This window comes from Trifolium pratense, linkage group LG5 (genome assembly GCF_020283565.1).
Source record: "Trifolium pratense cultivar HEN17-A07 linkage group LG5, ARS_RC_1.1, whole genome shotgun sequence".
Classification (NCBI taxonomy): domain Eukaryota; kingdom Viridiplantae; phylum Streptophyta; class Magnoliopsida; order Fabales; family Fabaceae; genus Trifolium; species Trifolium pratense.
Window position 1 is genome coordinate 47,969,663 of NC_060063.1, and position 15,196 is coordinate 47,984,858.

Sequence of the window (15,196 nt, forward strand, 5' to 3'; positions counted from 1 at the left end):
TGAGGCCCCAATAAAATTGAGGTCCGGCTACGTAGCACACCCTGAACATGCTAATAGCCGGCCCTGGTAAAAGAAATTAGAGGTCATAGATTCAAATTCAAACAAAAAATACCAATTTTGTCAACAAAACAAAAAAAAAACAAAAAAAATACCAATTAACAACAAATCATTAGCTTTAATCGTTTAAAAAACAAAACAATATTCATTTAGATCACGTAACTAGTATGACTATATATAGTAATTGATTTTACCTTATCAAAATCGACATAATCGATGGTGTTGCTCCGAAGGGGAATTATAACAGTAGACATTCCGACACTCAAATCAGTATTTGTCCGAAGTGAAAGTTTTAGAAGGTAAGAATATACACTATTTGATTCTTCTGCATGAGAATGTTTATATAGTCCTGAATGAAGAACTAAGACCATTAATATTAAAACGGATACGACGTCCTCACCATTAATGATTGTTGGAATAACGGCTGAGAAACCATGATTAATTAACAGTAAATGTCAATCATTCTAATATCGACCGTTACAAAATATCAACTTCCTTAATAGTTGAACCGAAGAATACGATCTTGAGTCTGCATTTAATTTGACCGAGTTCGATGCATGTGAGAACAAACTCCTAAGTTTTTTTTGTCAAATAGTCTAGTAGCTAGAAAATCCACCTTAAAGGTGAATAAGTGAAGTGTCCCAGGTTCGAACTCGGACTTCTACACATATAATGTGATGTTCCTATCAATTGAGCTACGCTCATGGGGACCGACAAACTCCCAAGTTATTGGACCTTAGGCAAGACTAATGATTAATAAATCACACTATGACATGCCATTTTTCCGGAAAATATTGCATGCCATATGAATCACGTTATAGGAGTGGAAAGTAAAAAAAGTGGTAACACTCACACACATACTATGACTAATCCTATCCTATATCAACAACATTTTTCAGTTGAGAAAGTGAGACCACCGACCGACCCACATCGTAAACGTGTAAAGGGAAAACGACAACAAACACGCGGGATATTGGGAACACGATTCTACAAAGAATCTATGATAAAGACAAAGAAACAATAATTATAAACATAAGTACTAGGTGTTAAATTATTTAAAGTTTCAATCAGTAGTTTACATTTTTTGACGCAAATTAGTAGTTTACATTAACATTAATTGTTATACTTAGTGTTCAGACCGGCGGTACACCGCACATGCGTTCAAAATGCCACTGCTATATGTCTAATGTTTTTTCATGGTTAGTTTGGACCCATTTTGGCCGTACATGTTATTGGATCCGATCAAAATTTATTGATTTGAATTGAATCATGAAACCCTTATTTTCCTTTTATATCTAAATTATTAACTCAATTCAAGCCATTAAATTTGATCGAAGAGTTTGCATAATACATTAGAAATCATGAGTTTGATTTTCAACTTCATTGTAAAAAAAATAAAAAATCTACTTAATTCGATAATAAGTTTGAATTTGCTCATTGTTCATAAGATAAGTATTTTTAACATTGAAAAATAAAAAATGACATTATTTCTAAACTAAATACTCCCTCTGTGTTTTTTTAAATTGTCCATTTACGTCGAATTTAGCGTTTTTATTTAACTGTTCATTTGATATTTTAACGATACGATTGTCAATTGTACTCTTTGTCAATTAATAAAACTAATTAATGCTATATATTTAAAAAACTAAATTATTTTATTACATAATATATTAAATTTATTGAAAAGAAAAAATTTGTGCAAAAAATAGGAATTTATTTGTGAATTAAAATTATGATATAATAGGAAAATAAAATGCAAAAACACAATTTCTTAATAAACATGTAATTTTTATGTGCTTCAGGTTCTTAATAAAATGATATCTTGTTGAAGGTACTCGTTATTCAACAAGATATCATTTTAACGGATCAACAAAACATGACCACCACTTTCTTCCACGACCACCACCTTCTTCTCCGACCTACGAACGTCATCATGTCTTAAGCTTCTTCGAAAACGTGACCACTGTTCCTTTGTGTTGCTTCTTGCTCCTCTGCTCCTATCAGCATCGCACAACAATTGAAGAATGATAGAATATGTGAAGAATCATATTTTGAATGTGTTGTGAATCTTTTGATTGCAGTTTTTTTTACAGAAATTTGTGTTATTAAATATTGAAGAAAGATTTCAATTTTTGTGTGATTGCAGATTTGATGAAAGATTTCAATTTTTTCCAAATTTTTTGTGTGAATCTTGGGTTGTTGTTATTGTTAGAGTTGCTGGAAAAAAAAAAAGTTGAAGTTGTTGGTTTGTGGTTTGAGTTTAAGATTTCTGATTATTTTTTAAAGTTGCTCGGTTTTGAAAGAAAAGAAAAAGGTATTAAGATGAAGAGATATGATTCTGGGTTTAGTAAATCTAGAATTTTTCTTTTTTTGTTTATTTTTTTTATTAAGATTTTTTACCTTTTTATTTAGTTTAAGTGATTAAAAAGTGATGACACATGTCACTATATTATTGGTCAGCTCATTAAAATAATGGACCCACAAGTTGCCACATCAGCATTCCGCAGTAGGACCAATTTTGATGACGGAAAAAATATGTAGGACTTTTTTTCACCATTAAAAAATGTAGGGACTATTCTTGACTATCAGGCAAAATGTAAGGACTAAAACCATATTAACCCAATTAATTACTATTAAATAAAAATAGTACTCCATTCGTTCATTTTTAAATGTCATTTTAGAAGAATTTTTTGTTCCTATTTAAGTGTCGTTTTGATAGTTTAAGGTACAATTTTCTAATTACACTCTTACTTTCTCAATAATTCGACTTCACATTTTTCATAAAATTAAATTGAGAGAGGAAGAGTGTATATGCAAAATATATTTTGAAAGAGAAAGAAATGATGGATTAAATGAGGGTAAAATTAGAAAAAATATAATAATCCATTACATTGATTAAAAAACTTTAGGCTAAAACGATACTTAAAAAAAAGGAAAGAAATAGTTATTAAATAATTAAATCATTTTATATGATAAAAATCAAATGTTAAATTCAAAAAATATTGAAATGAAAATTTGACACATACATACAGGTTAACACCTACCCTTATTGGTGTATGGGCCATGACCCACACATAGGACTCCTGCTCCACAGAGCCACGATAGTTTAACCTAGGTGTGGTGGTGGCGTAGAGAGAAGGAAGGAGGCGCACTGAGACTGATGCGGCTGCAATGGTGGTTTCTTATTTATAAAATAGTTATACATTTAATTTCTCTAAATTAAATGATATAAAGATATCTCATTTTTATATTCTCCCTAATTTCTTAATAAAATGATATCTTGTGAAAGGTACTCAACGATCAAGGTTATGATGGTGTAGCTGCCAATGTATGATCAGTGATGTGATTAATATCAATGCATATTAACAGTAAATGTAATTCTCCCTTTTAATTCATTCTTGTCTGGCTTCATATGCATGGACATACTTAATTAAGTACTTTCCTTGTTTATAATTTTTTTTTTCACCACCTGCTTAATATGGTAAGGGGTCAGTTCTGGCATCAAAGTGGTTTCAGTTCCCTACTAAGTTCAACGTCAATCACCACCGAACCAACTGACGATTGGTGTTGCTTGTTTATAATTGAACAACCAAATTTTAGAATGAAAATTCCTTTTGAAATGCAATTTTCTTGCTTTGACAGCACATCTCTAACATTCTTTGTGTACACTTCTCATACACAGCTACAATGAGAATAAATACATTTTTGAACCATATAAATGGATGTTTGTTTCAAATTTACTAAATTTATCTTTAGAATAGGTCTCCTGTCTCCTGAGAATATAAGAGTGGAAGTTTCTATTTCTATGTATTTGTCAATAAATATGCATGTTTGATTTACATTTAAATATCCTAGAGAACCTTTATAATAAAAATATTAATTAGTAGTTACACATAAATTTATTTTGATCATCGTATGAACTTGTTTTCTCATCATTTTTTTTCTTTTTTTTTTTTATAAATAAAATTTAAGAAACTTGTAACAAACATAATTTTTTTAACCTTTTATTTTTAAAAATCTACTAAGTTAACGTGAAACAAACACATCCTACATAGAAACAAAATGTATAAACTTAAAATGGATAAACATAAATTAATTGCTTTGTTGCTTCAAACTTTGTTTACTATAGTTTGATACTTTACTTGTGCGTATAATAGGTGTTAGAGTTGCATCACACTTTACTTTATTTATGACTTGCAAGCAAACTACAAACTTTAATATATATTTCCTCGGGCCTTAATTTATAAACAAAAATTCTCTTTTTAAATTTATTAAATAACTAATGTATTTAGTCATTATTATAAATCAAATATATCAGTTATTTAAATAGGGTGGAGTACTTTCCAACCTAACAAGGGAACATCTTATTACTAGTTCCTTGTCGATCTCCGAAATCGAGCGAGTACAGCTATTTTATACAACATTACAAGAAATATGTACTTTCTTATCCAATGTTGAAGAAGTAGGGAGCATGGCCATCGACATCAATTGTGTGTGTCTTTGGTTTGGTTTGGTTTGCTACAAGTATTACATATATATTTTTTGGTAAAGGAAGTTAAAAAGATAGAAAAAAAATTAAAAAGAAAAACTATTTACAAAGAAAGAAGGTATTCATTGCGTCGTTTTTAAGGAGATCGCGAACACCTGAAAAAGAAGCATGCGTCAAGAAATCGGCGTTTGAGGAGACTCCAAATTTAGCAAAAAAATCTGCACATTAAATTTTTTCTTTAAGTGTATGATAAAGATAAACATTATATTTCCTTCCCTAAGGTATTACATATATATTGCGTAAAAAAAAGAGAAAAGTATTACATATATACTTGCATTGCTTCCGGTGCAGTGCACTACCCAAAACAATAAAATTTACATTAAAATAAACATTTTTTATATTTCAAAAAATATAATATACACAATTTTATAGTTCTTTAATTAGTATACGGATACGGGTTCAGTGAATTCACTAATACATTGACTGCAGTGCAATTAGTCACATCTAAACCGTCTGATCAAGATCGGACGATTCCGATTTTAAAATCAGATTTTATAATTAAAATCTGACCTTAAAATCTGAGCCGTCTGATCTTAATCAGACGGTCCAAATCTACTGACTGCATGAAGTCAACTTCACACAATTATCAAAATCCAAATCCAATTAATACTCTAAAACATTAAATAATATTTCTTTTATTTAGTATAGTATTATCAAAATCAAAGTGCTCAGTTTCAAACATAAAGACAAAATCTGACATCATGTTTGTGGTGAGGGAGATGTGTATCTCCTTTGCTTGAATTAGTATTAGTGTTTCTGATGTTAATGTCTAGACTTTGACTTGGATTGATTCACAATACATCATAAAATCATTCAACTCCCATAAAACTATTATATATTTGATTAAATCGGAATTTTACCCCCTCTGTTTTAAAACGTGGATTTTTACCCCCCTATTTTATAATTTTTTGGATTTTGCCCCTCCTAAAATTCTACTTTCGAGTCACAACTTCAAAGTTTCGCACACAACTCAATTTGGATCAATAATTCACCAAACGGATATAGAAATGACCGTAATGGAGTTATATTTCCATAGAATCAAACCACACTAAATTTGGAGTTACAAAAAAAGATTAATTACCGTTTTAGTGAAGGTATGTCCCCAAAATTCTGCACAAAATCTGCTTTCGAGTCACAACTTCAAAGCTTCGCACACAACTTAATTTGGATCAATAATTCACCAAACGGATACCAAAATGACCAGAATCGTGTTAGCTTTCCACAGAATCAAACCCTACTAAATTTGGAGTTACAAAGAGAAATTAATTACCGTTTTAGTGAAGGTCTGTCCAATTACTAATTTTGCATAAATCTACTTATGACCTTCAAATTCAACATCGTCTACCAAACACATCGTAACTCCAAACTTGACGAAATTTAAATTAAAACAAGGGTAATTTCGTTAGCTTTCCGGAATTGTAAATACTATTAAAAAATGAGCTAAAGTGTGAGAGACATGACAAAAATACAAGTAGTAGTTCGATACAATAATTGATTTGTACAGACCTTCACTAAAATGATAATTAATATCTCTATGTAACTCCAAATTTAGTGGAGTTTGATTCTGTGGAAAACTAACTCGATTGCGGTCATTTCGGCACCAGTTTGGTGAATTATTGATCCAAATGGAATTCTGTGCGAAGTTTTGAAGTTGTGACTCGAAAGCAGATTTTTTGCAGAAGTTTGGGGGACATACCTTCACTAAAACGGTAATTAATCTCTCTTTGTAACTCCAAATTTAGTGAGGTTTGATTCTCTGAAAAGATAACTCGATTACGGTAATTATTTACTGAACAGTCAAATTCCGTGTTGCTAAATTTTTTTTTTTACCACAAGTATTTGGAGGTCAATTCTAATATTAAGTGATTTTATCATCTTCCTAATTGCAGTTGCGGATAATTAAATCGTAATTCTTCCTATCAAGTTCAACGTCAATTATCACTGAACCAATCGCTAATGATTGGTCGGTGTTGCTAAACGTCACACTACTTAATACAGTAATATTTTATTTTTTTTGAAAATACAGTAATATTTTAATGAATATAGATTCATACTCTATTAGTATAATTAATTGTATAAAATTATAATGCCAAATGTATTGAATAATTTCATAGTCAAGTCCATATAGTATAGTTTATTTACTTATGCAATTTTGAAGGAGCGAAACGACTTTAAGTAGCGTTTGACATTATTTTCTTTAATTCTGTTCTAGTTCTAGAAAGATCAAATTCTATTTTTATCGGTGAAATGAAATTAAAATTTGCGGTCCTTTTACTTTATATATTCTATTTTGTGTTCTTTTTAATATTCATTAAATTTATGAAATCTTTTCTTTTTCTTTTGTTTTGGGTCCAAAATGACAGACTGATTTCAAATATAGTTCCATTTTGTATTGTTTTATAATTTATTATGTTAATAATTGCAACAAAGACTATCGTGCCTCCAAAATTCCATGGTCCATATTAAAAATAGGAAAAGGGGTGAGATATGACAATAATGGAGTTGGTCATGAGATCTGGTTTGTTGGTGGTGATAACTCCGTTATTACACACTAAAAGTAACTCAATTCAAGAGATTTTGAAGGACTATTGATGGTTTTAAGCTTTGGAATAAATACGAAACATATTGTTGTGACAAAATGGTAATCCACACATTTGTATTGGGCTTAAATACAAGAGGCCCAATACCTAACATAATCCTCCCCTAATTATATGATTATATAATTATCAAAAACTTACAAAAACAAACAAAGAATAATAAAAGCAGTACAAAACATAAAGCAGGCCAGGCATGGTCACTGGCGCGCGCCAATCCTTATAGGTCTCATGCACATGCATACAAATCAAGCCAGACATACAAGCAAAACTTCACAATTTCTGAGCAGCTATCATTCTCAATCTGCTTCTCAGCTTCTGAAATGTATCAATCTTCAAGGGTTTAGTCATTAGATCAGCAAGTTGCTCTTGAGATGTGCAATGCTTAAGTTCCACATTTCCTTCCTTAGCTAGATTTCTCAAGAAGTGAAATCTCACATCTATATACTTACACCTACCATACATTATATGGTTTTTTGACAACTTGATAGAAGAGTTGTTATCACAGTAGATCAAAGTTGTCATGCCTTGTCCAACCTTCAAATGACTTAGAACATTCCTTAAACAGATACATTAGCAAGCACATAGAGAGGCTGCAACATACTCAGCTTTAGTAGTAGACAAGGTTACAATTGGTTGTTTCTTTGATGACCAAGAGATAGCACTTGTTCCAAGCATAAACACATATCCAGAAGTGCTCTTTCTGTCATCCAAATCTCCTGCATAGTTTGAATCTGACCAACCTACTAATTCAATCTCATTTGTGATGTGACTTACATAATTCCATCAGCTAGAGTCCCTTTTAAGTACCTCATGATTCTTTTTATAGCAGTAACATGCAATTTAGTTAGCCTATCCATGAATCTAGCAACTAAGCACACTGAGTAAGCCAGATCAGGCCTAGTAGATAGCAAGTACAATAAGCATCCAACCATCTGCTTATACTCTCTAGCATCAGTAGTTGTTCCATTTTCATCCTTGACAAGCTTGGAACCTGGTACTATTGGACTACAAACTTCATTACAATTTTCCATACCAAACCTCTTCAAAATTTCTGCTGCATACTTGTTTTGGTTTATGAATATTCCTGCCTTGGATTGAATGACTTCTACTCCAAGGAAATATTTCATCCTTCCTAAGTCAGTCATAGCAAATTTTCTTTTCATAGACTCTTTGCATGCATGAATCATATCCATATCATTACTAGTACATATTAAATCATCAACATACAAGCTGACAATCAATATTTTTCCAGCTATTCCATATTTTACAAACAATGTATGGTCATGTGAACATTTTTCAAATAACTTTCAATTTTGGTGTACCATGCCCTGGGGGCTTGCTTCAAGCCATAGAGTGCCTTTTTTAATTTGTATACCTTGTTCTTGCCTCCCTTCTGATATCCAAGAGGTTGCTCCACATATATGTCTTCAACTAGTTCACCATGTAAAAATGCACTTTTAATTACATCCAATTGAAACACATTCCTTTTTTCTTTAGCAGCCAAAACTAGTATTGTTCTGATTGTATCTCATCTTGCAACAGGAGCAAACACTTCATTATAATCAATTCTATGTTTCTGGCTATATCATTTAGCTACCAGTTTAGCTTTATGTTTTTCAATCTCACCCTTCTCATTATATTTAGTTTTATAGATCCATTTGACTCCAATTGCATTGGGTCCTTTTGGTAGAGTTGTCAATTGCCAAGTATCATTGTTCTTTATAGATTCAATTTCCTGATCCATTGCAATCTTCCAAACATCAAGCTTTTCAACTTCTGCATAAGTTTTAGGATCATCAGCTGGAGTGTAGATAGCTAGATTGTGCAAGTCACACTACTAGAAAAACTGTTTTTAGCGTCGGACGAAAACCCACTCTAGATGGCTAAAAACCGACGCTAACACTCCTTTAGAGTCGGATTAGCGTCGGTGTCGGGTTTGAGGCTAAAACCCTTGAAGCTAAACCGTAGCGTCGAACAACTGCCATCCGACTCTATATTAGAGTCGGCTTAGCCGATTCAAAGCCCGACTCTATTAGTATCCGACGCTTATTATATCCATTTCCGAAAAGTCAACAAAATCATGTAGCCTCGGTCAGGCCGACTCTAAAGTCAACATATGAAAAGTCAACAAATTTGGTAGAGTCGGATCAAGCCGACGCTAAACTGCATAATTTTTTTAAAAAAATTATAAAAAAACTACACCCAATAATTATTGCATCTAATACAACAATATAGGAATGACACATCAAATCCAGCACAAAAAGTCATAATGCACAGTTAGAGTAAAAAAATCTTTTTAAGAAACTAAAAATAACAAGGTACACTACTAGCACTAGCAAAATTGCTGTCAATTGACTATGTTCAAACTTGTTCAATCTCAAAAGTAAGTTGCAGCCATACTTTAATACAACGCACACATAACCATCATGAATAAAAAACTTAATAAAACTACAGTATATGGTAAGCAAGATTTAGTGTAACTAATGTACACCAACTAGTTCTCTATAAGAAGAACAAATACCTTGTAACTAGTACATTTAACATATAATCTCCTGTCAGTTCTTATATATACATTATGAAAGTCCTGACTTTTTCATTGCGATAAGCTTGAATCTGAACATGAACAATGAAGAAGAGTATTAGCAATAGGGCAGAGAGCTTCAGTTAGTTGGAAATGGAATATAAAGGTGGTTAAATGTAGTGTTAACAATTTGTAAGGCTAATCAAAAGAAAATCATTGATTAACTTGTTTAATGAAATCAACATCAGCTAAGGCGAAGGAAAACTAACTCATAAATAATTTCTGTATCCATTATTTTCCCTTGATAAACTACCTATAACCCTTTTATAAGCTCCTAAAGTTGTGACTACTGCTGCCAGATAATTCAAATTATATATTAAACACGTTACTAATATTCATATAATAATACGTAATAAAGTTGTGTAAATTGCATATCATAGGTGCAGAAAAACGAAAGCCTATTTTGACCATTCATAATATAAGCCACACCATTACTACTACAACTCTAATCATATAATAAAGCCATTGTTATTATTAGTGAATTTGAGCTTCAAGTACTGTGATAAGAAAATAAGATCAAAATTGGCTATGAAGCTTAATTAGTATAGCAATATAGCTTCAAAATAAAAAAGCACCTACAAGATATTTAGAGTGTAGAGACAACCAAATAAATGACAATATACTGAATCCTACATAACAAATAATGATCACTCGGTCAAAAATGTAATCTCACATTACAACAAGTCAATGTTATAAACTCAGATTGAGAGAACATTCTAATTCCATCATAATACATGACTTGCTGTCCAAAAAAAGAACTTTGGAACCATGTATTAAACCGCTTACAAGTATTATAAAAACCAACCATAAGCCAAATGTAAGAGCTTTGGAACCTTGTATTTACCTTTAAGCTTGTAGGAAGGTTTTTCATAAACAAGTGCCCCAAAAAAGATATGACAGCAGAAAATCTGCTACACCAACATCACTGAAGCACTGCTTCAGCCATCTGCAAACAAGAAGACCAACACAACATATTAGAATGGAAACAGCTAGACTGATAGAAGAAGAAAAGCAGAGCAGCAAAGGATGACCTATTCAGGGCATCAGAGGACCTGCAGAACTGAACAAACGAAGTCCCAACAACACCATCAAAAAGTAGTTTTTACAATCAGCTTTGTATTGAAGTCAATATCAATAATAAAAACAAGTCACAATTAATAACACTCAATATATATATATATATAATGGACATCTCGACTCCCAATTATTACAAAGGGAAAAGCTAAAGAAAGACAATATGTGGACAGCCTCTTATCATATTATCAACAAGGAGAAAGCGAATAGCATGCTTATTGGACTGCATATTTAAATACAACATGGTTGAGGCATCAATGAGTGAAAATAAATCCACTCCACTCTAACTCATACATCAACAAAGAACACATATTCACACATATACATTTGCAAATATACTATATATGAGTATCAAAAGCAAAAGAAACTACATAAAAACTCAGAGAAAGCAGCTATCCCAAGTGATTATTCTAAAAAACTACTTTAAGGATTAAGGGAATTGGCTAATGTGTATTGACAACTAGCAACTAACAAGCAATATAAGCCTAAAGATATATGTTCAATGAAAAGAAAAGCTATGAAAACACGGTGATACAAGCCAAAAAGAAAAGCTAGGAAAATGGATATAGTTCAATGAAATAAAGAGACCAAAGTGCAATGAAAATATACGCAATACAACTATTAAGCCATCAACTCCAGCTTTTAACAAAACAAATCATTAAAGTATATGTGTCAAAACCTTTTTGCTAAAAAACAAATCATTGGTTCCTATCAAACACTTCCTAGATCAACAAAAATGTTCACCGTAGAGCAAAAACAATAACATAATGATTCAGATGTTTTCAAAGCGAAGAGTTAAAGAGTGAAAATGCATATAACTCATCATGAAAATGTTTCATTTATTTGTTGTTGCTTTATTCATCTTATAAATGATTCAGATGCTTGACTAAGTACAAAAGCCACATCATAAAAAAATACAATTACTAATACACATAATTTATTTATCCAATTTGACAAAGTACAAAAGAGAGGTAGCAAAAACTTACGACCCATAATCACGTTGAAGAGACTGTGACCGAGAAACGCGAAGAGGCTTCGATATTTAGGTCTAAATGTCCCATGTCTCCTCTTAAAACAGTATCAACACATGGGTCTAGGTCCTCACAGCTAATCAACCCAAAACAAAAACATTTAAATCAATAATAAAATCCAGATATGTTAATTTAATACATTAGAAAGTGGAATTGGGGTAAAGTTATACTTATAATTTAGGCTTTTTTAAATACCCTTAAACTATATCCCAATAATGCTGGAAAACTCACCCAATGAAGAAGAAGAATAAAAACGAAGGTTGTGACAGAGAGGCGAAGATGGAGACACAAAGCTCCGACATCGGCAAAGCTAATCCAAAACGCATCTGAAACAATGACTACAAGAATTTAACACAAACCTGCAACAGGAGTGTTAATTTGTCGCAAAAAAAAAAAAAAAAAAAAACAATGGAGATGATTAGAAAAAACATACTCGTGGAGGAACGATCTTGGAGGGCGGTGGTTTCCGGAGCGAAAACGAGGGTGATGGAGTATGAATCGGAACCAGAATGGAAACGAGGGTGAAAGAGGGTGGATCTGAACTAGGGTGAAAGCTTTGTATCCCCCCATCAATACAAAGCCACAAACAATTTTAGGGTTTATGGTGAACGAAAAAGGGTGAGTGAAATTTTGGGAAAGTAAAGTTTGAATGTTAAGGGTTTTTTTTTTTTTGAGTGAATGAGATGTAGGATAGGATTAGGATAGGATTGAAATGTTTTTGGTGAGAGAGGAAAAAAAGGGAAAACGATGATTTTTGTATAATAAAAAGTCATAAAAGAGTAATAATAATCGTATTAGACCATTAAAGAATTAAATTTATTTACCAGTAAAAAGAATAGAATCGGACTGGCCGACTCTAAACAATTATTGAAACTTTTGCGTCACCTTAATACAGCATAGAGTCAGCTAAGCTGACGCTAATATTTTTTGTACAACAACAAAAATAATTTTCCCTGTAGAGTGAGTCTGACCGAAGCTAAGCGGACGCTAGTAGCGTCGGTGTCGGTGGCCGACGCTAAAATTGGCAGCTAAAATGGTGTTTTCTAGTAGTGTCACCATCATCAAGCTCACTTCCTGATACATAATCATTGAAACTAGCTGGAGGTCTTCTGTTTCTTGGTGCTAAGGTAGCCTGAATTTCAACTTCATTATCAGAGTCACTTGAAGTTTGAATTGAATTTATAGGTTCACTCATATCTGAATCACTGCCACCATTTATCTGACCATCATTTCCATCATTGTTATTTGTCTGAACTATGATTGGATGTACTTCATCACCTTTACAGATGATTTCTCAAGAAAAATTTGGATTTATAGGTTCACTCATATCTGAATTACTGCCACCATTTATCTGACCATCATTTTTATTTGTTTGAATTGTGACTGGTTCGTTAGTTTCTTCTTCTATCTCATCAACAGTGATTTCGCTATTCTTCTTTGTGTCAGACTTGTTCCATTCCCATCCTTTCTTTTCTTCAAAAACCACATCTCTACTGATTATGATTTTCTTCTTTACTGGATCATACAACTTGTAAGCCTTTGATTCATCACTTATGTAACATCCCAATTTTATTAATAGGCCATTTATTAATTTATTTGTGTTTATTTAATTATGTGGCGCGTAACTTTCGTAAGTTAGTATTTATGAGTTTTAACCAATTTTAATTAATTAGTGGGTTTATGTGAATTGGGCCTTGTGAGTGGGATTAAGTTTTGGGCTTAAAGTGATAATTGGGCCTAAAGGGAGATTAAATGATGGGATGAGTAGAATGGAGGGGGGTGCTAATTAGAAGAAAAAAAATAGAAAAACCTACTTATTAAGTAACTTAAAGATAAAAACCATTTTTTTTTATTTGTCACAAAAGAACAAACCAGAAGGAAAAGAAGAGAAATGGAAAGAAGAACAAGCCAAGTGAGTTTGAGAGAAAACCAAGAGGTGGAGAAGAGAATCCAACCAAGACAAGGTATGAGGGTTTGATTTTATAATTTATAGATAAGCTAATGAGAGGGGAGAAGTGCTTTTCTTCACCAGCTCAAAGTCTCTTTATCTCTAAAGTGGGGGGTTTTGTGAGGGTTAAAGGAAATGTGAATTTTTATGAATCTTTGTGTTGTTTTATTGATTCCATATGTTTATGCATGATCTAAAAATAATTTGATGTAATAAAAATCTATGTTTTAATTGTTGTTGTTGTTACTTATGGATTTTAGTAAGTTTATGAGTTTAAGTGAAAACCCACGAAATAAATGCTTATAATTGATGTTTTAAGTTGTTTTTAATAAGCCATAAGTTTAGTAATAGTTAGATATAATTTTTCAAAGCTTAAATAAGTGATTTTGTGAGTTTTAAGTGATTAGTGAAGTATTTTCGAGCCAAAACGCGTCCTGCAACAATTCTGCGGTATAAATAGTGCAGTTACGACGCACTTGGCCGACGCTAACCTGCAACTCTGTTCTGTTGACCAGCATTGACTTTTTGTTGACTTATTTATCCGGGATCCATCTTGTCCAATTTTTCGCGTAGATTTCAATTCCGGAGTTAGATTTCTGAGTTAAATCTTGGTTTCTGCATTATGCTATTATGTTGGCATACTTTATATATATTAAGTTAACTTCATATGCTTATTTAATTGGAATTAATGGTTTATTGTTGATGCATGATTTATATATCTTTTTAGATGATTATGCAATGATGTGAGTATATCTCTATGGATTAAATGATGGTGAATATGTTGATTGAATTATGGTGATGAATTACTTTGTTGAGATTCTTGGATTATGTTATCCAATGTTGGTGAAGTTAATTAACTATGTTGTTAATTAAACGATGTTGATGTTTATGATTTAGGATGAACCTTATGTTTGGCATATGCACATTTCATGCATTCATAAGTTGTGCCTATTGATGAGTATCCTAGAGACGATGATCTAGTTTACTGTTATTCTAGAGACGATGATCTAGAATGTTTTAGAGACGATGATCTAAAACACTTGGATTAAGTTATCCAATATTATGATGAATTGGTACCATATGCATATAGATATGCATTAGATGACATGACATTATTATGTGACATTAGAATGCATTAAATTATGTGGCATTCGTAATTGATAAATGATATTTGTCCTTGTGTATTCCTTATTTGTTGGATGTTTGTATTCCTCAAATTGGTGAATGAGTATGTCTGTTACATACCTGAATATACTTAATACATGTGTGAGTTGTCTGAATTGAATTTATTCAACTGCATTTATTTGATTTAGTGTTTGATACTCGTTGTATCCACTAATATTAATTATATTATCTAAC

At 31.9% G+C, this 15,196-nt stretch overlaps 1 long non-coding RNA gene across 4 annotated transcripts; it reads right to left on the minus strand.

Annotated features, from left to right (window-relative positions):
• Positions 1–9,374: 9,374 nt before the first annotated feature.
• On the minus strand, positions 9,375–12,572 carry LOC123882941. Of its 4 annotated transcripts, XR_006800053.1 has the most exons (6): positions 12,323–12,572; positions 12,121–12,215; positions 11,845–11,965; positions 10,816–10,844; positions 10,629–10,730; positions 9,409–9,816 (listed from the first exon to the last, which is right to left on the minus strand). It is a non-coding gene; the product is annotated as an uncharacterized LOC123882941 (long non-coding RNA). The 4 variants fall into 4 exon arrangements; XR_006800051.1 differs by lacking the exon at positions 10,816–10,844; XR_006800050.1 differs by having other exon boundaries at positions 10,816–11,965.
• Between the last annotated feature and the right edge of the window lie 2,624 nt (positions 12,573–15,196).